This window comes from Macaca nemestrina, chromosome 1 (genome assembly GCF_043159975.1).
Source record: "Macaca nemestrina isolate mMacNem1 chromosome 1, mMacNem.hap1, whole genome shotgun sequence".
NCBI classification, from domain to species: domain Eukaryota; kingdom Metazoa; phylum Chordata; class Mammalia; order Primates; family Cercopithecidae; genus Macaca; species Macaca nemestrina.
Genome location: NC_092125.1, coordinates 163,006,935 through 163,028,504, shown reverse-complemented (window position 1 = coordinate 163,028,504; position 21,570 = coordinate 163,006,935).

Genomic DNA, 21,570 nt, shown 5'->3' with positions numbered 1-21,570 from the left:
TGAGACTGGGTAATTTATAAATAAACTAGGTTTAATTGACTCAAAGTTCTGCATGGCTGGGAAGGCCTCAGGGAACTTGCAATTATGGAGGAAGGTGAAGGAAAAGCAAGCACCTTCTTCACAGGTGACAGGAGAGAGACAGAGTGAGGAGGGAGAAGTGCCAGACACTTATCAAACAACCAGATCTTGTGAAAACTCCCACACTATTACAAGAAGAGCATGGGGAAAACTGCCCCTGTATTAGTCTGTTCTCACACTACTGTAAAGAACTGCCTGCGACGGGGTAATTTATAAAGAAAAGAGGTTTAATTTACTCACAGTTCCACATTGCTGAGGAGGCCTCAGGAAACTTACAATTATGACAGAAGGCACTTCTTCACGGGACAGCAGACAAGCGAATGGGTGCTGAGTGAAGGGGGAAGTCCCTTATAAAACCATCAGATCTGGTAAGAACTCACTCACTATTCTGAGAATAGCATGGGAGAAACCACGCCCATGATTTAATTACCTCCACCTGGTCCTGTCTTTGACACGTGGGGATTATAATAATTCAAGGTGAGATTTGGATGCGGACACAGAGCCAAACCATATCATTCTGCCCCTAACCCCTTCCAAATTTTATGTTCTCATATTTCAAAACACAATTATGCCTTTCCAACAGTCTCCCAAAGTCTTAACTCATTACAGCATTAACCCAAAAGTCCAAGTCCAAAGTCTCATCTGAGACAAGGCAAGGTGGTTTACATACTAGAGGGCCTTAAATGCCAAGTTGAGAAGTGTGGACTTGATTCGGAAAGCAGGAGAGATTTCTAGAGCATACTCTGGTTTTAGAGCTTTGTCTCTGCACAGGCTTATCTCATTGCCAGTTCCCATCTCTCCACTTGTTTGCCTGCTTTAGTGAGTATTGAAACAAAGATTTTGTGTTCTTGGTGTAAGGAAAATGGATGTACTATGGTCAAGAATAGGCTGAGGCAGACATCTGGTCCAGCATGACTCAGTGAGTTTGGAGTGCAGGCACACAACTTTGCACATTATGTAACCACGCCATGCGGGGTGCATTATGTAACCATCACATAAGCTTATGCTTGGTTCAGAGCTGCTATTGTCTGTGTAAGGTATAATTACCCTGTTGATGCTGTACATGTGGTTTACGCCTGGGTTAGCTTGCACCCGGGCTCACATTCATGCTTGCCACGCCAGACTACAGCTTGCGTCCAGGCTCACTTGTGCCCAGAGATAGAGTAAAGCCATGTTAGAACTGTCTGCAATTTCTCAAGTGCTTTTCCAGCTACCTGCCACCCCATTGACTCCCCTCAGACCTCAATCAGGACATAACACTTGGTAAACAATACTGTGACTGGGTGTATTTTCTATAATACTGAGAACAAACAAAAATAATTAGCCATTTGCTTCAGGAAATATATACGCCTGGAGTATAAAACTATAAAACTAGCTAAAATAATTTACTTACCAAGACAAATAGGCATCCCCTATATTGGGTTCAAACCCAGTCCACTATCATTATGTCATAAGCTCATCCCATTCTGTCCAGTTTCTCTCTTGCTAAACCTACCTTAAAGCTATCAAGCCCAGGTCTCAAAATTCTCCTTCTTCTTCTGCCTTCACTACTAAGGCTTTGGTGAGGCAGTTTAATCTCTTACTGCAGGAAGTCTAGCAGGTTTAACTTTGCTTGATCTACAGGTTTTTCCTGTTGACATTTAGGACACTGACAATTGGTAACCCATGTCCACTTTTGATAATACTCAGCTGATGCATCATTTCCTTTGGTAAGCCTGAGGTGTCCCTTTAATTCCTTGCCCAGGTACAGTTAATGCTTCCCTCCTGTGCCCCTATACCTCCTTGTACATACCCATATTCTATCAGAGTTTAATCCTGCTGTTTTATTTTTTGTCTTTCCTCTTAGACTGGGAGTCCCTAAAATTAGTGACCATGACTTTCATCATTATATGTTGTTGGCACTGCCTTGTACAGAAAGAAAGCAGGTGCCCAATTGATATTGAATTGTTGTCTGCTGTATCGAATAAATGAATAGATGAGCCAGGTGCAGGTAGAGAGATGTACAATAAAGAGATCAGACAGATGGTAATTGCCATAGATTATCAATGAAGTGATGATGACCGTTAAGTAGAAATGAATAACTTCTCCCAAGGTGAATCAAATCAGGAGAGTCGGAGAACCACTGGGAAAATTCCAAGAACCAATTGAAGAAAAAAACTAGCCTTATATTTCCATCAGCGGTTTTCAATCCTGGCTGCACATTAAAATCAGCAAGGGTGTTAAAAATATCCAACACCTTTTCCTGGCACCATTCATTCTTTCTTGCTTTTAAAAATATTTATTTTATCATTAATATTATTTTTGTTTGACAAATCATAATTGTATACATTTCACCCCACCATTCTGATTTCATTTGATCTGTTGTGGAATAGGGAATAGAAAATAAGTGCTCCTGAAATCTCTAAGGATCAGTCAAGGTTGAAAATCACTGATTCAAGTGCTACTTCTTCTGGTGCTCTTTCTTTGACATCCCCAGTGATTCTCCAGGAGGTATCATTAGCAAAAGGACACAAGATTCTCCTGCCACAGAAGCTTAGTGGAATTTTCTACTGGAAATATGGTGTGATGGTGGGTCAGGTAGTTTAAAAATGTACTAAATATAATCAAAATTTGGAAAACAAAAAAATTACATTTTTTAGTGTAACTCAAGTTACACTAAATGCTGCTGGGAAGACCAAACATTGCAATTCTCAATGGAGGCAAGCTCCTTTGGGGTTTCCTAGAAATGTTTTTCTTTTTTTTTATGGGAGGAACTTGAAATTTAAATGTTTATCAAAAGCTGACATGTGTTTGAGATTGTAAAACACTGCTTTCGCCCCTAGAACTAGACAATTGTGTATATGCTCCTTCTCTGTGCTCCCTTAGCAGCCTGTATGTACTGACTTTTATCATTGCACTTTTTACAACATATGGTGTGGAAAATTCTTCTTGGTTTTTCTCCTCCCCTGATTAATCTGTAGGCCCTTAAAAAGGAGACGGATTATAACCCTCTCTCTTTATTCTCACATGTAGTAACTAGGGGCACTCAACAGGGGTTGACTGAAAGAACAAGGTCAAGTAAGGAATAAAACATCTATCACTGACTTGGCTAGGAAATGAAGCAAATGAGGTCATAGATGTGAGTTCAGGCTGGAGCAGTACCAGATGGTTACTCAAAGATACTGTCCCATGACCCTGCTGCTGCCCCTTCATCCTAACCAGCTGCTAGTGTGTATTGGTGCATCAGGGAAAAATGCTGCCACTATTAGCAGCCCAAAGCATGAATTGGGAAGTGTTGGTTACTAGTACCATTGTATATCAAGGCCAACCCCATTTGTTTTTCTCCTCTACCAATTAGAGATGATATTACTTTTCACAGGGTAGTTGTGAGGGTTGAATGAACGAGTGTGTAAGAAAATATCTGAAGTAAAAATAGGAAAGGTTCTCATCACCTGCCCTTGAAAGAGAGCAAGTTCACCACAATATTGACATTTGGGCAGAAATATTTTAGAAAACATTCAAGAATTGAAAGAGTTGTTGGATTTGATGGACTTTAAGGCTCCATCCCACCCTGAGATTCTATTTTATTTTTTGAAAAATTTTAAAAATAAATTTGTAACTTTATAAATGACACATACTAATGTATGTATTTATGGGGTACAGTGTGATGTTTCAATGCATGTGTACATTGTATAATAACCACATAGGAATAATTAACATAGCCATCATTTTAAACACTTATCATTTATTTGTGGTGACAACATTCAAAATCATCTCTTCTAGCTATCTTGAAATACACACTACTACCTTGTTATTTGCTATTATTTTAAGTCTTGTTTCAAAGATAAAGATGCTAAAGTACAGAAAGATAAAGAGATTTGCCAATTCTCTCATGGTCATCCCTTAGTCATCTTTTTGGGATTCAGCTAATACATCATTTATTCAAAGATGATTTTTGAGACACCTATTTCCCTATTCCATGTTATCTCTCACAGCAGAGAGCTGTTATTACAAGCTGTAACTCTGTATTTATTAATATGTTTATTTGTTCAATGTCACTAGACTACAAAGTGCATAAGAATAGAAATACAGAAATCAAGTCACTTTTCCCCAAAGAAGGATCTCAAACATTTGTTAAATGAATGAACATCAAAATAATGAACTAATTAATTTTAATGTATTTGCTCATATCAACTTTTAAAAAGGATTAGAAGTGGATAAAGGGCAATGTATAATTAATTAATTAACTCATTCATTTATTATTGTGAAGATTATTTTTATTGAAACAATCATTAAAAAGTTTTCACATCTGCGTCACTTCTTGGCCTTTTGGCTAAGATCAAGTGTAAAATTTTCACATGTGGCTAATTGTTTTATTCCACTATATCTATCATTATTTTGGCAACTTCGATATCAGTGAAAATAGTCAGTTCAACACTCTGGCCTCTGAGGTCCGTGACTTCCTTAGTTCTCTCATTCTATTCCACTTGAGCTACCCACAATGGACCTATTTCAGACCAGTGTTTTTCAGGCTCCAGATTGGAACCAATTAGTGGGTCTTAATAATTTAGCAACAACATTTTAAATAAGAATGGAACAGAATTAAACATATCAGGTATCAGAGTGCATTTAAGTGTAAGTATTGTTTTGTGAATGTTTGTTTATGTACATTAAATATCTATGTAAAATTCCTTTCTGAGAATTGTGGTCTAAAAGTTTGTTAAATAAGAGTCAATAACTTATTCACCTCTGAAATCTCGATTTTAACCTACTAATTTCTCCACTTCCCCTTCCCCTTGGAGCTCCCTTACTCCAAAAGGTCCATTTGAACACTTTGTTACTCCATGAAGAACTCGCTGATCTCAACACTTTTTACTTTCCAGTTGTTCCTCCTTCCTACTTTTCTCCTCTCCAAGGTCTGTCACAATCATTATAATTGACTGACACTCTTTTTCGCTCTTTCCTTCCATTTCACTTGACTGACAAAACAAATTCTCTGCTCACTGCATACTGTTTCTAATCGACCTGGAAAATGGCTGCAGTTATGGAGGCATAACTTTGCCAACTGATCTCACTTTGAGTCTATGACAACAAATCTCAAGTGGGGCCTCAGAACTATCCAGTCATCTCCTCAGAGTTCCCTAACAAGTTTGTTTTCCATCTCTGAAGTGCTTTCACACCTTCCTTCCCCATTAACCCCCCAATATCAGTTATGCATTTTCTACTCCTCAGTGGAGAACTCATGAATTTCTTGAGGAAATAAGAACCACCAAAATACGACTAGGTTATCTCTCCACTACTGAATTTTCACTGTAACCTCCTTCCTATCCATATGCTACTCTTTTTCTCTCACATCACTGAACCTCTTCTACCATTACCTAAAGCCAAACTTTCCACTTGCCACCTGACAGGTCCCCCATACATTTCCCACACTGGCTCTTCATTCCTCTTTTTCTCATTCACAAACAGATTTGTAACACTCTAGGTGGGCCAACACTGTTTTTTTGTTTGTTTGTTGTTTGTTTTAGTTTCTTGTGCATTGGGTCTTGCTGAGTATGATAGCAAGGGGACTGAGTAAGCTGGAGAATAATGGGTGGTGCTGTATGAACATCACAATATGTTGCTGTGGGCAGCCGTGTTAACCCAGTGTCACTCTGTGCCCATGGAGGCTCCATAAAGGGAAAAACAGATAGGAAAGAAGAGAGGGAGGATACAAATACACCTTTCTTCTCAAATGTTCTGAGAGCTGGCCCTTCATCTATATTATAATTAGATAACATGCTTTCCTGCTAAAATTATCAAGCGTTTGTGGGAAAGTATAACAGTATTCTTCTCCTTGTCCCTACAGGCCCCATTGTCTCTTAAAAATAAGATTTGCACTTCTCCTTCCCACAGTTATTATCCTGATGCAGGAGGCAGAAGGAGTTTAAAGGTCTTTTCTCATTGGGACCTTGACATACTCATTTGTACTTAATAGAGAATTTATGGGAAAGAAGATTCTCTGTTTTCAGTCTCTTCTGATGCATGTATTTCCATTTCCTGACCTTTCAAAAGTGACCTTTCAGAAGCAATAATTGTTGGGAAATGGGAAGAATTATGGACAAAAACTTGTTACCACATTCTGCCTCAAAATTAACCTCGCAGTCATCCCTCAAAAGACTCTTCTTATGACAGGTTCAGCCACCGAGGGGAATAATGGCTGCCAGAATTCCTTGCAAAGCATTACTTGAAAGATATCTGTACTATCTCATCTCCTCTAGTGTGTGTTAATGATATTTTAGGTTCATATTTTTAAATCTTTTAAAGTGCCTTCTCATCTATGATTGCCTTTCATTCTGAAAATGACTTTATGAGTCATGTAAGGAGGATAACAGATTGAAAGAGGTTAAATTATTGTAATTACTTGGGATACTTGTGGGCAGCTTTCTAATTACAGCAGAACCTGGTGGTAGAACACAAATCTTTAAACTTCTATTTCTGAGTACTCTTTATTACATAGTTACATTAATGTATTATGCAAGGATCATCAATGTGCATCTTCTGTCTTTTTAAAGGACTCCTCAGTTTTATCCTACACATTTCATTTACCTGGGGGTGAGGAGCCAAGGGATACATGTTTTAAAAAGCTCTCAGATAATTTTGATTTACAGCAAGTTTGGTAACTGTTGCTGCAATAGTCAATGGCCCCTTTTCCTGAGGGAAGCGCAATTTACAGATTGTTCTAAATGTTCATACATTCTTCTTGCTGTCTTAACTCTGAACTCTTTTCTGCCCTTCATTGAAAAGTCACCATGATGTTCTTATTTATAGCTAATATCTAATAGAAGCCACAGAACTTCAACTGCTGACTCAAGCACTATCAGCACATAAAGGTTTACTGTATTAGTGTGTTTTAATAGTTGATCGACATAGAACAGTACTATGGGGAAAAACACAGGAAAACATATAATGACATAATGAGTTATTAAACATAATAAATTATTTTACTGAGACTCAGCAAATTTACTTTATTAACATTATGTTTTACATATTGAATATTTGGAAAATGGAATCCTTTAACCTGTCTTATTTATACATCTTGGAGTTGGCCAAATGTTTTGTGGAATAGAATCAGAAAAAAGAGACCTTGGGTGCCAGTTCAAATGCCTGTTTCTCTGAGCAACTATCCTTCTTTCTTCTGATACCTTAGCTTCTCTTTCCCTTTGTGTTCAGAATTCTTTCTTCTTGCTTCATTATAGAACTTACCATTTGTCCTGTAAACTGTTCACATTTTTAACACCCCCACAGGACTGCAAACACCTCAAAGGCAGAAAATCTGTGTTATTCATTTTTGTATTCTCTGTAGATCCTAGTTCAGTTCATTCAGACATTCATTAAACAAATATTTCATAACCCTTTCAGTAGGCATTGTTATTGACTCACTAACATCTACTCCACTGCAGATGATCAATATAAGTTGGTCATAGCAATTCCATCTTTCCTTGACAGATTGATTCACAAACAGGCCTGTCTTAGCCAATATAAGGTGACATGAGGAAGAGGCTTCCTCAAGGTTTCTGGAAAGAATTAGGGTGGATATGAACAAGGAATCATGTTGACTCAGTTTTTGTGGGCACACATCTATGACCCTAAGAAGAACAGCCTTAAGACAAAAGGGTATGTGGTTAGACAGATGCCGTTGACTGGCAGAGTGAGGAAGAGGGTCCAGGAGTATTTCCTAATGAGAGGCTACTATGTATGAAGATCAGGAAGTAATCAAGACATTGCAGGGGGCCAAGGAGCTAAAACAGGTTCAGTAGGGCTGCAGTGAAGGGAGGAAAGCTGAGTGGCAGACCTGGTCCAAAATAGCGCAGGAGACGGGATCTTATAAGGCATGTTAAGATGTGTCTGATGTACCTTCAAAAAGAAAACATTTGTTGAATCGTCTTGTCTGATTCTCTCGCTCTAATTTTGTGAAAAGAACTGAACATTCAAGAGATTAGGTAACTGACTATGTAGGTCACATCTCAAATTCATAGTAGAGCTGGGACTAGAATATAGAACAAATTTATGATCAAGCGCTCATTTCCTTATGCTATTTGGTCTCATTCAGTGGTTCTCAGTCTTGCCTGGGTTTTAGAATCATCTGAGAGTTTTAAAAAACTATAGAGTTCGCTCATGATATTTGGTTAAATTGGTTTGGGATAAAGACTAGGCATGGGTGTATTTTAAAAGCTTCCTAGGAGATTCTAATGTACAGCTAGGTGGGAAGTCCTGCTATGATTTGAATATTCATTCCCTCCAAAATTCATGTTGAAATGTAATTGCCACTGTAAGAATATTAAGAGGTGGCACCTTTAAGAGTGATTAGGCCATAAGGACTCTGTCATGAATAGATTGTCAGTGTCACAGAGTGGGTCCCTTATAAAACAACAAGTTCAGCCTCCTTTTGCTTCTCTCTCTTGCCCTCTCTTTGTCCTTCTGCCCTGGGGTGATGCAGCAAGATGACCCTTGCAAGGTGCCAGCCCCTCAATCTCCAATTTCCCAGCCTCTAGATTCATGAACCAATAAATTTCTGTTCATTATAACTTACCTAGTTTCAGATATTCTGTAGTAGCACTACAAAATGAACTCAGACAAGCTCCTTGTCTAAATTATAGGGCTTTTTTTTTTCCTATAATATTGAGTGTAGCTAATACATATTCTTTAAAAAAAATTCTAAAACAGAAAAAAGAATTCTTGCTGTGAGTCTTGAGTGTTGCAATTTCCTTTAGGGCGCTCTGTCATAATTAGTCATGCAAATGGAAGAGCCTTGATCTCTAGGAATTTAGAGGATTAGGAGAGTTTTTCAGCTGTAGGTGATGATGATACTCTCCAGGTAATTCTCCTGGATCTCTCTCCCCTGTGTCATTCCAAGTTGGGAATCACTGCTCTAGTGCACATAAAGAAGAGGAGTTTGTTTCTGAAATGGTGGCTGACTTAATATGTCTCTAAATCTGTCTTATCAATCGTTATTATAGGAGGAAAACCACCAGCTGAGTGTCAGAGTATGAAGCTAATGAGACAGATATCTATGGGGATGATTTATCTTCACACAGGATCACCAACCATGACTGCAGACTGAATTTCTAACCTCAGTCTGTCATCTTGCCTATGTGTCCCATCATAAGAGGAACCAAATGTTAATGGAATGCCTATTATCTCCAACTCCACCTCCACCCTCACTGTTGTGTACCAAACTAGAATTCAACATTACTATCTTACTCAACCTGATAATCCAGATAGAGTTGGCACATCACACACCGGGGCCTGTTGTGGGGTGGGGGGAGGAGGGGAGGGATAGCATTAGGAGAAATATCTAATGTAAATGATGAGTTAATGGGTGCAGCACACCAACATGGCACATGTATACATAGTGTACATATGTAACAAACCTGCACATTGTGCACATGTGCCCTAGAACTTAAAGTATATACAAAAGAAGAGTTGGCACATATTTGCCACTTTTGTAATATACAAAAATGGTGCCTAGAAACAAGGCCAGAGTTTGTATATACCTATAAATATAGGAGTCCCAGCTTCACATATGAAGCCCTAGAAATATGAAAGCGTTGGTCCCAGGTACTTGCTTCCAGTATTACTTGAAAGTAATGTTCCTTTATCCACTTTTCTTCCTCCTTCCTTTTCTCCTTTGTTTCTCTCTTCCTCCCTCCTTTACTTCATCATTTTTAAATATTATGTTTACTTTTAAAAATCATGTTTGTATCTCTCAGGTATCATCCTTTTTGTCATGCTCCCTATCTAGTTTCCAGAACTTTAATCTGGAATGCAAAATCTTCCCTTCTCTCTGTTATATAATTACCCTGAGATTTTTCCTGTGCAATAGTCAAAAGTCCTGTTAGCTGTACAAGAATTTCAAATAATATTTCTTTACTTCAGTTGTGATTTCAGATTCCTTTGATTATCTTGTTTACTTGTTGGTTTTAAACTGTTCTTCAAATTTGTTAATTATAAATGCTGTCACGTTTTCCTTCCTTCTTTCCTTCCTTCTCTCCTTTTTTCTTTCTTTCTTTCTCTCTTTCTCTTTCTTTCTTTCTTTTTCTTTCTTTCTTTCTTTCTTTCTTTCTTTCTTTTTCTTTCTTTCTTTCTTTTTCTTTCTTTCTTTCTTTCTTTTTCTTTCTTTCTTTCTTTCTTTCTTTCTCTCTTTCTTTCTTTTCTCTTTCTTTCTTTTCTTTCTTTCTTTCTTTCTCTCTCTTTCTTTCTTTTCTTTCTTTCCCTTCCTTCTTTTCTTTTCTTTTCCTTCCTTCTTTTCTTTTGTTTTCTCCTTCCTTCCTTCCTTTCTTCCTTCCTTCCTTCTTTCCTTCCTTCCTTCCTCCCTCCCTCCCTCCCTCTCTCCCTCCCTCTCTCTCTCACCCTTCCTTCCTTCCTTCCTTCCTTCCTTTCTTTCTTTCTTTCTTTCTTTCTTTCTTTCTTTCTTTCTTTCTTTCTTTCTTTCTTTCTTTCTTTCTTTCTTTCTTTCTCTTTCTTTTCTTTCTTTCCCTTACTTCTTTTCTTTTGTTTTCTTTTGTTTTCTCCTTCCTTCCTTCCTTCCTTCCTTCCTTCCTTCCTTCCTTCCTTCCTTCCTTCCTTCCTCCCTCCCTCCCTCCCTCTCTCCCTCCCTCTCTCTCTCACCCTTCCTTCCTTCCTTTCTTTCTCTCTTTCTTTCTTTTCTTTTCTTTCTTTCTTTCTTTCTTTCTCTCTCTCTCTCTCTCTTTCTTTTCTTTCTTTCCCTTCCTTCTTTTCTTTTCCTTCCTTCTTTTGTTTTCTTTTGTTTTCTTTTGTTTTCTCCTTCCTTCCTTCCTTCCTTCCTTCCTCCCTCCCTCCCTCCCTCCCTCCCTCTCTCTCTCCCTCTCTCTCTCTCACCCTTCCTTCCTTTCTTTCTTTCCTTATTTCCTCCTTCCTTCCTTCCTTCCTTTCTTTCTTTCTTTCTTTCTTTCTTTCTTTCTTTCTTTCTTTCTTTCTTTCTTTCTTTCTTTCTTTCTTTCTTTCTTTCTTTCTTTTTCTCTCTCTTTCTTTCTCTCTCTCTTTCTTTCTCTCTTTCTTTCTTTCTTTTGAGACACAGTCTTGCTCTGTTGCCCAGGCTGGAGTGCAGTGGTGTGATCTTAGCTAACTGCAACCTCCACCTCCTGGGTTTCAGTGATTCTTGTGCTTCAGCCTCAGTAGTTGGGATTACAGGGATGCACCATCACACTTGGCTACTTTTTGTATTTTTAGTAGAGATGGGGTTTCACCATGTTGGCCAGGCTGGTTTTGAACTCCTGACCTCAGGTGATCGGCTTCCCAAAGTGCTGTGATTACAGGCATGAGCCACCTCATCTGGCCCACTTCACTTTTCTTGAAGGGATGATTACCCTAAGATTCAGGTCCATGGTCTTAAACTGACATAGGAAGAACCTTTTTCCTGAGATAAAAAGATGCAAGAGGGAGGTTTTGGTTTCCAAAGCAGGTTTGGCAGGTGTTTGAGAGAGAAGATAGAAGAGAAAGAGTTAAATCAAGAAAATTTTATGTGATTTTATGGCCCTTTAGTTTTCCGGGGTAATTAGAAAGACAAGAATCAGTGTATTTTGCAAGAAATACATAGGATAATGGCAGTATGATGTTTTAAACCTGTCTCAAAGGTGTATACGTAAAAATCATTTTTAAAATTTCAAATAAACCCCTCCTTCTAGCACAGCATTACAATATCTTTTCCTTTCTCTAGACACAATACTACTACTACCGATAATTTTTGTCAGTGGTTTAGATAGAACATTTTAGGAGAGAGAAGGTAAATCAATTTGACTTTGCAAATTTCACTCTTTGTCTTGGGGTGGGGCCCCCCTCATGCTTATGGGATCCTGCAATCGTCCACTCATCAACAGTGGTGGATCCCAGGGAGTTGAAAAACACACAAAAAACTCCAAGCTATAAAAACTGTGGTTTATGTGAAAAAGTTATCATGTCTAAAACACATATGCAAATCAAATAGCCACATGTATACATTCATTTGGAGATCATTCCAAAAGTTTAAACTTGAGGTTTATACATGTGAGTCTCAGAGATGGAGCCTCTTATAGCATTCCCCTAATAATAGATTATTTCCTAAAGCATTGAAGGATCAGGATTTTACTCTACACATTGGCACTTGGATCTTTTACCCATCTTCAGATGCATACTAAAATGAGGTATTTTATATGTTACCTAACAAAAAGGTGAAAACCGTTCTAGGATGATAAATGTGAAGGTGGCTACACTTGATCCATAGGCCAATGCAAACTGACTGTATAGGTAAAATAATTGTCATCTTGGGATAGCCCTGATTCCAGAGGTCTGATGTTTAAGTCAGAACCAATAATCTATCAGTCAGATTGAAACCAACTAAATTCTTTGACATAGCTATCAGTAGTGTTTTGTATCTTTTACATTTGCGTTTTCCAAAACATTTCACAATTTATTAGACAGACTATAATTATTTTTATTAGATTTTTAGATATCGAGGAGAAAAGAAGAAGTTAAAATACTTGAGAAAGGTATAATTTAGGACTGTGTCAATCTGGCATGCCTCTCTCTATTTTTTTTTTTTTTTTTTTTCTGCTTGACCTGAAATAATTTTCAGGACACCAAGGACAGAGAACAAGTAAAGATTGTTCTACTGTCTTTTTCATGTCCAATAAAACATTAAACAGTATTTAGATATCATCTGCACTACTTCTCAGCCCTCTGCAGTAAGCTTTCTCTAGCTAATACCTGAGAAATTTTAGAATATCCCATATGAAGGGGCAGATAGATATGAATTGGCCTGCAACCCATTATCATACTTGACTGAACAATGCTTCAAAGGGGATCTGGAGAGTGTTGTATTTTTTTCTAAAACTTTCTTGGTAGCTGAAATGTGTAGCCATTATTTCTGTGGTGGGCAGTGAGTACTAATTTTCCTTGTCTTTGTTTTTTCCCTCTTTCCTTTAGTTATGGATTCTCCCCAGTCAAGTTTGCAGTGGTGCTAAATACTATTTCTCAAGCTATCTTTTATCTACATATGGCCACATGACCACATGTGGCCAACAGGATGTGAGTGTGAGTGGAACTTCCACATCATATTCTTTTTTTTTTTTTTTAAAGAAGAGATTTAACAAGTCATTTTATTTTATTCTTTTTTTTTTAAAGTTATTGAGGACAGTGTTATTTTTTATTTTTAATTTTTTTATTATTATTATACTTTAAGTTCTAGGGTACATGTGCATAATGTGCAGGTTTGTTACATATGTATACTTGTGCCATGTTGCTGTGCTGCACCCATCAACTCGTCAGCACCCATCAACTCGTCATTTACATCAGGTATAACTCCCATTGCAATCCCTCCCCCCTCCCCCCTCCCCATGGTAGGCCCCGGTGTGTGATGTTCCCCTTCCCGAGTCCAAGTGATCTCATTGTTCAGTTCCCACCTATGAGTGAGAACATGCGGTGTTTGGTTTTCTGTTCTTGTGATAGTTTGCTAAGAATGATGGTTTCCAGCTGCATCCATGTCCCTACAAAGGACACAAACTCATCCTTTTTGATGGCTGCATAGTATTCCATGGTGTATATGTGCCACATTTTCTTAATCCAGTCTGTCACTGATGGACATTTGGGTTGATTCCAAGTCTTTGCTATTGTGAATAGTGCCGCAATAAACATACGTGTGCATGTGTCTTTATAGCAGCATGATTTATAATCCTTTGGGTACATACCCAGTAATGGGATGGCTGGGTCATATGGTACATCTAGTTCTAGATCCTTGAGGAATCGCCATACTGTTTTCCATAATGGTTGAACTAGTTTACAATCCCACCAACAGCGTAAAAGTGTTCCTATTTGTCTACATCCTCTCTAGCACCTGTTGTTTCCTGACTTTTTAATGATCGCCATTCTAACTGGTGTGAGATGGTATCTCATTGTGGTTTTGATTTGCATTTCTCTGATGACCAGTGATGATGAGCATTTTTTCGTGTGTCTGTTGGCTGTATGACTGTCTTCTTTTGAGAAATGTCTGTTCATATCCTTTGCCCACTTTTTGATGGGGTTGTTTGTTTTTTTCTTGTAAATTTGTTTGGGTTCTTTGTAGGTTCTGGATATTAGCCCTTTGTCAGATGAGTAGATTGCAAAAATTTTCTCCCATTCTGTAGGTTGCCTGTTCACTCTGATGGTAGTTTCTTTTGCTGTGCAGAAGCTCTTTAGTTTAACGAGATCCCATTTGTCAATTTTGGCTTTAGCTGCCGTTGCTTTTGGTGTTTTAGACATGAAGTCTTTGCCCATGCCTATGTCTTGAATGGTACTACCTAGGTTTTCCTCTAGGGTTTTTATGGTATTAGGTCTAACATTTAAGTCTCTAATCCATCTTGAATTAATTTTCGTATAAGGAGTAAGGAAAGGATCCAGTTTCAGCTTTCTACTTATGGCTAGCCAATTTTCTCAGCACCATTTATTAAACAGGGAATCCTTTCTCCATTTCTTGTTTCTCTCAGGTTTGTCAAAGATCAGATGGCTGTAGATGTGTGGTTTTATTTCTGAGGACTTGGTTCTGTTCCATTGGTCTATATCTCTGTTTTGGTACCAGTACCATGCTGTTTTGGTTACTGTAGCCTTGTAGTATAGTTTGAAGTCAGGTAGTGTGATGCCTCCCGCTTTGTTCTTTTGACTTAGGATTGTCTTGGAGATGCGGGCTCTTTTTTGGTTCCATATGAACTTTAAAGTAGTTTTTTCCAATTCTGTGAAGAAACTCATTGGTAGCTTGATGGGGATGGCATTGAATCTATAAATAACTTTGGGCAGTATGGCCATTTTCACGATATTGATTCTTCCTATCCATGAGCATGGTATGTTCTTCCATTTGTTTGTGTCCTCTTTGATTTCACTGAGCAGTGGTTTGTAGTTTTCCTTGAAGAGGTCCTTTACATCCCTTGTAAGTTGGATTCCTAGGTATTTTATTCTCTTTGAAGCAATTGTGAATGGAAGTTCATTCATGATTTGGCTCTCTGTTTGTCTGTTACTGGTGTATAAGAATGCTTGTGATTTTTGCAAATTAATTTTGTATCCTGAGACTTTGCTGAAGTTTCTCATCAGCTTAAGGAGATTTTGGGCTGAGACAATGGGGTTTTCTAAATATACAATCATGTCATCTGCAAACAGGGACAATTTGACTTCTTCTTTTCCTAACTGAATACCCTTGATTTCTTTTTCTTGCCTGATTGCCCTAGCCAGAACTTCCAACACTATGTTGAATAGGAGTGGTGAGAGAGGGCATCCCTGTCTTGTGCCAGTTTTCAAAGGGAATTTTTCCAGTTTTTGCCCATTCAGTATGATATTGGCTGTGGGTTTGTCATAAATAGCTCTTATTATTTTGAGGTATGTTCCATCAATACCGAATTTATTGAGCGTTTTTAGCATGAAGGGCTGTTGAATTTTGTCAAAAGCCTTTTCTGCATCAATTGAGATAATCATGTGGTTCTTGTCTTTGGTTCTGTTTATATGCTGGATTATGTTTATTGATTTGCCTATGTTGAACCAGCCTTGCATCCCAGGGATGAAGCCCACTTGATCATGGTGGATAAGCTTTTTGATATGCTGCTGAATCCGGTTTGCCAGTATTTTATTGAGGATTTTTGCATCGATGTTCATCAGGGATATTGGTCTAAAATTCTCTTTTTTTGTTGTGTCTCTGCCAGGCTTTGGTATCAGGATGATGTTGGCCTCATAAAATGAGTTAGGGAGGATTCCCTCTTTTTCTATTGATTGGAATAGTTTCAGAAGGAATGGTACCAGCTCCTCCTTCTACCTCTGGTAGAATTCAGCTGTGAATCCCTCTGGTCCTGGACTTTTTTTGGTTGGTAGGCTATTAATTATTGCCTCAATTTCAGAGCCTGCTATTGGTCTATTCAGGGATTCAACTTCTTCCTGGTTTAGTCTTGGAAGAGTGTAAGTGTCCAGGAAATGATCCATTTCTTCTAGATTTTCTAGTTTATTTGTGTAGAGGTGTTTATAGTATTCTCTGATGGTAGTTTGTATTTCTGTGGGGTCGGTGGTGATATCCCCTTTATCATTTTTTATTGCGTCTATTTGATTCTTCTCTCTTTTCTTCTTTATTAGTCTTGCTAGCGGTCTGTCAATTTTGTTGATCTTTTCAAAAAACCAACTCCTGGATTTATTGATTTTTTGGAGGGTTTTTTGTGTCTCTATCTCCTTCAGTTCTGCTCTGATATAGTTATTTCTTGCCTTCTGCTAGCTTTTGAATGCGTTTGCTCTTGCTTCTCTAGTTCTTTTAATTGTGATGTTAGAGTGTCAATTTTAGATCTTTCCTGCTTTCTCTTGTGGGCATTTAGTGCTATAAATTTCCCTCTACACACTGCTTTAAATGTGTCCCAGAGATTCTGGTATGTTGTATCTTTATTCTCATTGGTTTCAAAGAACATCTTTATTTCTGCCTTCATTTCGTTATGTACCCAGTAGTCATTCAGGAGCAGATTGTTCAGTTTCCATGTAGTTGAGTGGTTTTGATTGAGTTTCTTAGTCCTGAGTTCTAGTTTGATTGCACTGTGGTCTGAGAGACAGTTTGTTATAATTTCTGTTCTTGTACATTTGCTGAGGAGTGCTTTACTTCCAATTATGTGGTCAATTTTGGAATAAGTGCGATGTGGTGTATATTCTGAGAAGAATGTATATTCTGATGATTTGGGGTGGAGAGTTCTATAGATGTCTATTAGGTCTGCTTGCTGCAGAGATGAGTTCAATTCCTGGATATCCTTGTTAACTTTCTGTCTCGTTGATCTGTCTAATGTTGACAGTGGAGTGTTGAAGTCTCCCATTATTATTGTATGGGAGTCTAAGTCTCTTTGTAAGTCTCTAAGGACTTGCTTTATGAATCTGGGTGCTCCTCTATTGGGTGCATATATATTTAGGATAGTTAGCTCTTCCTGTTGAATTTATCCTTTTACCATTATGTAATGGCCTTCTTTGTCTCTTTTGATCTTTGATGGTTTAAAGTCTGTTTTATCAGAGACTAGTATTGCAACCCCTGCTTTTTTTTGTTCTCCATTTGCTTGGTATATCTTCCTCCATCCCTTTATTTTGAACCTATGTATGTCTCTGCGTGTGAGATGGGTCTCCTGAATACAGCAGACTGATGGGTCTTGACTTTTTATCCAGTTTGCCAGTCTGTGTCTTTTAATTGGAGCATTTAGTCCATTTACATTTAAGGTCAATATTGTTATGTGTGAACTTGATCCTGCCATTATGATATTAACTGGTTATTTTGCTCGTTAGTTGATGCAGTTTCTTCCTAGCCTAAATGGTCTTTACATTTTGGCATGTTTTTGCAATGGCTGGTACCCGTTGTTCCTTTCCATGTTTAGTGCTTCCTTCAGGGTCTCTTGTAAGGCAGGCCTAGTGGTGACAAAATCTCTAAGCATTTGCTTCTCTGTAAAGGATTTTATTTCTCCTTCACTTATGAAACTTAGTTTGGCTGGATATGAAATTCTGGGTTTAAAATTCTTTTTTTAAAGAATGTTGAATATTGGCCCCCACTCTCTTCTGGCTTGTAGAGTTTCTGCCGAGAGATCTGCTGTTAGACTGATGGGCTTCCCTTTGTGGGTAACCCGTCCTTTCTCTCTGGCTGCCCTTAAGATTTTTTCCTTCATTTCAACTTTGGTGAATCTGGCAATTATGTGTCTTGGAGTTGCTCCTCTCGAGGAGTATCTTTGTGGCGTTCTCTGTATTTCCTGGATTTGAATGTTGGCCTGCCCTACTAGGTTGGGGAAGTTCTCCTGGATGATATCCTGAAGAGTGTTTTCCAACTTGGTTCCATTTTCCCTGTCACTTTCAGGCACCCCAGTCAGACGTAGATTTGGTCTTTTTACATAATCCCATACTTCTTGCAGGCTTTGTTCATTTCTTTTTCTTCTTTTTTCTTTTGGTTTCTCTTCTCGCTTCATTTCATTCATTTGATCCTCAATCGCTGATACTCTTTCTTCCAGTTGATTGAGTCGGTTACTGAAGCTTGTGCATTTGTCACATATTTCTCGTGTCATGGTTTTCATCTCTTTCATTTTGTTTATGACCTTCTCTGCATTAATTACTCTAGCCATCAATTCTTCCACTTTTTTTTCAAGATTTTTAGTTTTTTGCGCTGGGTACGTAATTCCTCCTTTAGCTCTGAGAAGTTTGATGGACTGAAGCCTTCTTCTCTCATCTCGTCAAAGTCATTCTCTGTCAAGCTTTGATCTGTTGCTGGCGATGAGCTGTGCTCCTTTGCCGGGGGAGATGTGCTCTTATTTTTTGAATTTCCAGCTTTTCTGCCCTGCTTTTTCCCCATCTTTGTGGTTTTTTTTTTTTTTTTTTTTTTTTTTTGAGACGGAGTCTCACTCTGTCGCCCAGGCTGGAGTGCAGTGGCCAGATCTCAGCTCACTGCAAGCTCCGCCTCCCGGGTTCCCGCCATTCTCCTGCCTCAGCCTCCCGAGTAGCTGGGACCACAGGCGCCGCCACCTCGCCCGGCTAATTTTTCGTGTTTTTAGTAGAGACGGGGTTTCGCCGTGTTAGCCAGGATGGTCTCGATCTCCTGACCTTGTGATCCGCCCGTCTCAGCCTCCCAAAGTGCTGGGATTACAGGCTTGAGCCACCGCGCCCGGCCCATGTTTGTGGTTTTATCTGCCTCTGGTCTTTGATGATGATGGTGACGTACTGATGGGGTTTTGGTGTAGGTGTCCTTCCTGTTTGATAGTTTTTCTTCTAACAGTCAGGACCCTCAGCTGTAGGTCTGTTGGAGGTTGCTTGAGGTCCACTCCAGACCCGGTTTGCCTGGGTATCAGCAGCAGAGGCTGCAGAAGATAGAATATTGCTGAACAGCGAGTGTACCTGTCTGATTCTTGCTTTGGAGGCTTCCTCTCAGGGGTGTACTCCACCCTGTGAGGTGTGTGGTGTCAGACTGCCCCTAGTGGGGGATGTCTCCCAGTTAGGCTACTCAGGGGTCAGGGACCCACTTGAGCAGGCAGTCTCTCCATTCTCAGATCTCAACCTCCATGTTGGGAGATCCACTGCTCTCTTCAAAGCTGTCAGACAGAGTCATTTGCGTCTGCAGAGGTTTCTGCTGCTTTTGTTGTTGTTTAGGTATGCCCTGTCCCCAGAGGTGGAGTCTACAGAGACAGGCAGGTTTCCTTGAGCTGCTGTGAGCTCCACCCAGTTCGAGCTTCCCAGCGGCTTTGTTTACCTACTTAAGCCTCAGCAATGGCGGGCGCCCCTCCCCCAGCCTTGCTGCTGCCTTGCAGTGAGATCGCAGACTGCTGTGCTAGCAATGAGGAGGCTCCGTGGGCGTGGGACCCTCCCGGCCAGGTGTGGCATATAATCTCCTGGTGTGCCTGTTTGCTTAAAGCGCAGTATTGGGGTGGGAGTTACCCGATTTTCCAGGTGTTGTGTGTCTCAGTTCCCCTGGCTAGGAAAAGGGATTCCCTTTCCCCTTGCGCTTCCCAGGTGAGGCGATGCCTCGCCCTGCTTCAGCTCTCTCTGGTCGGGCTGCAGCAGCTGACCAGCACCGATTGTCCGGCACTCCCTAGTGAGATGAACCCAGTACCTCAGTTGAAAATGCAGAAATCACCGGTCTTCTGTGTCGCTCGTGCTGGGAGTTGGAGACTGGAGCTGTTCCTATTCGGCCATCATGCTCTGCCCCCCCATCATTTTATTCCCACATCATATTCTTAAAGAAGGCACTTTCCATCTACTTGTCTTTCTCCATTTCCATGGGCTGAAACACAGAGAGGGATGGTGGGGAGCCAGCCATGTCCATGCAGGTGAGGGAAATAACCTACAAGAACCTATAACAACAATATATGGAATGAACAAAAAGAAAGAATGAACCTGAACCTGAAAATAAAAGAACCTGAGTCATGAATGGCTTCGAAAGCAGAAGTCCCATCTTAGATAGATAAATAGAAAGATTGATAATGATGACAATATTATATCTTGGATCATCTACCAATCTCTGGATTATTCTAAGAAAGAAACATTCCTACTTTTTTTGTGTTACTGTATTTTTGGATCTCTGTTGCTGCAGTTTAGCAGTCACAAAACTAACACAAATATAATTGCAATTTCTTCACCTCATTTGAGACCCAAGGGAACAGATTTCTTCCCATGCACCCTTCTTAATCTAATAGAAACATTAAAATGGTGAGTGAGGATAATTGTTGGACATGAAATCTAATGAAATTTTGTAGTATTGTGTCTTCCCATATCTTCCTTTACTTTTTTTGCAATATGTATATATATACTCATTTTGGGAAAATATATTCAGAATAAGAGATTGAATCCACAAACAGACAATAGCCAGGCCATTTATAAAAATAGAGCTCTTACCCACAGCCTGTAGCATCTGCCCAAGAAACCAACCCCCTTCTTTACAATAAACTGTCCTGGAACAGCCTGCAATAAACTACCCTTGTAGGAAGCCAGATTGCTATCTCTAGTAACAATTCAGGAATCTAAACAATAACTTTTGTAATAATTGACCTTAATTGGCCAGGACTTGATAATTAACTGACAGCTTTTAAAATTTGTGTCCCTACTTTCAATTTAGGACCAACCAGAGAAAGCCAAGTATTCAACCCTGGCCAATCATATAGGATGCCTGCTTCTGCTTACCTTCAGCTTCCCCATGCCAGCAGCCTTGACATACCTAAGGTTTTCGATATCTTCCACTATAAAGCTTTCCCGCTCCCCTGCTTGCTTGCCTTTGAGTCTTTGCCAAAACAAAAGTGATGGTTGTTGATTCCCTTGCTATAGCAAGCCCTGAATAAATAACCCTTTCTTGTTCTCACTGAGTTGGTTTTTATTACTACAAAAGGCTTGCTTACTGAGCCATGCTTTAAAAACAATTTTTATAATTAATCCCATTTCTTTCCCAAGAGAACATTTTGAAGGCCAAACTTACAAAAACTCCCTGAAGTGGAATTCCAAGGGTTTTCTGAGTGTTCTTAAAATGGCTTCTAGAACTGTGGGATTCTTCTGAGCCCTGATCTGATTACAGCTTCAGCTTCCAGGTCTTGAATCAGCAATGATGAGGGTGAGCTCTCTGGGGACCTTTTGGTTTACTGGTCATGTCCCCAGTGTTGTTGACCAGGTCAGCTTTCACTAAAGAATAACTTTAGTTTCATCAAAGCTATGTTTCCCGACTCATAGACTATGTGTACATAGCACCAAATCAAATGACAATTTTTCATGGGTATGGTTAATCTGATCAATATAAATGGACAATGGTATAATTCAAAATTGGAATAATTCAAAATAGACTTTGACAGTCTGATTTTTTGCACTTGGCTCTTTAATTTATCTAACTAGTGACAGATCTCTAGACTTGATATTGTTTGCAAGATTTGATAGTATTAACAGATGACATTTTATTACACTTTGTGTTCCTCTTCCTTTTAAAGAAATTATGATGCTATTGTAAATACCACCATCATCATCATCACCATCATCATTCGTCACTTACTGATT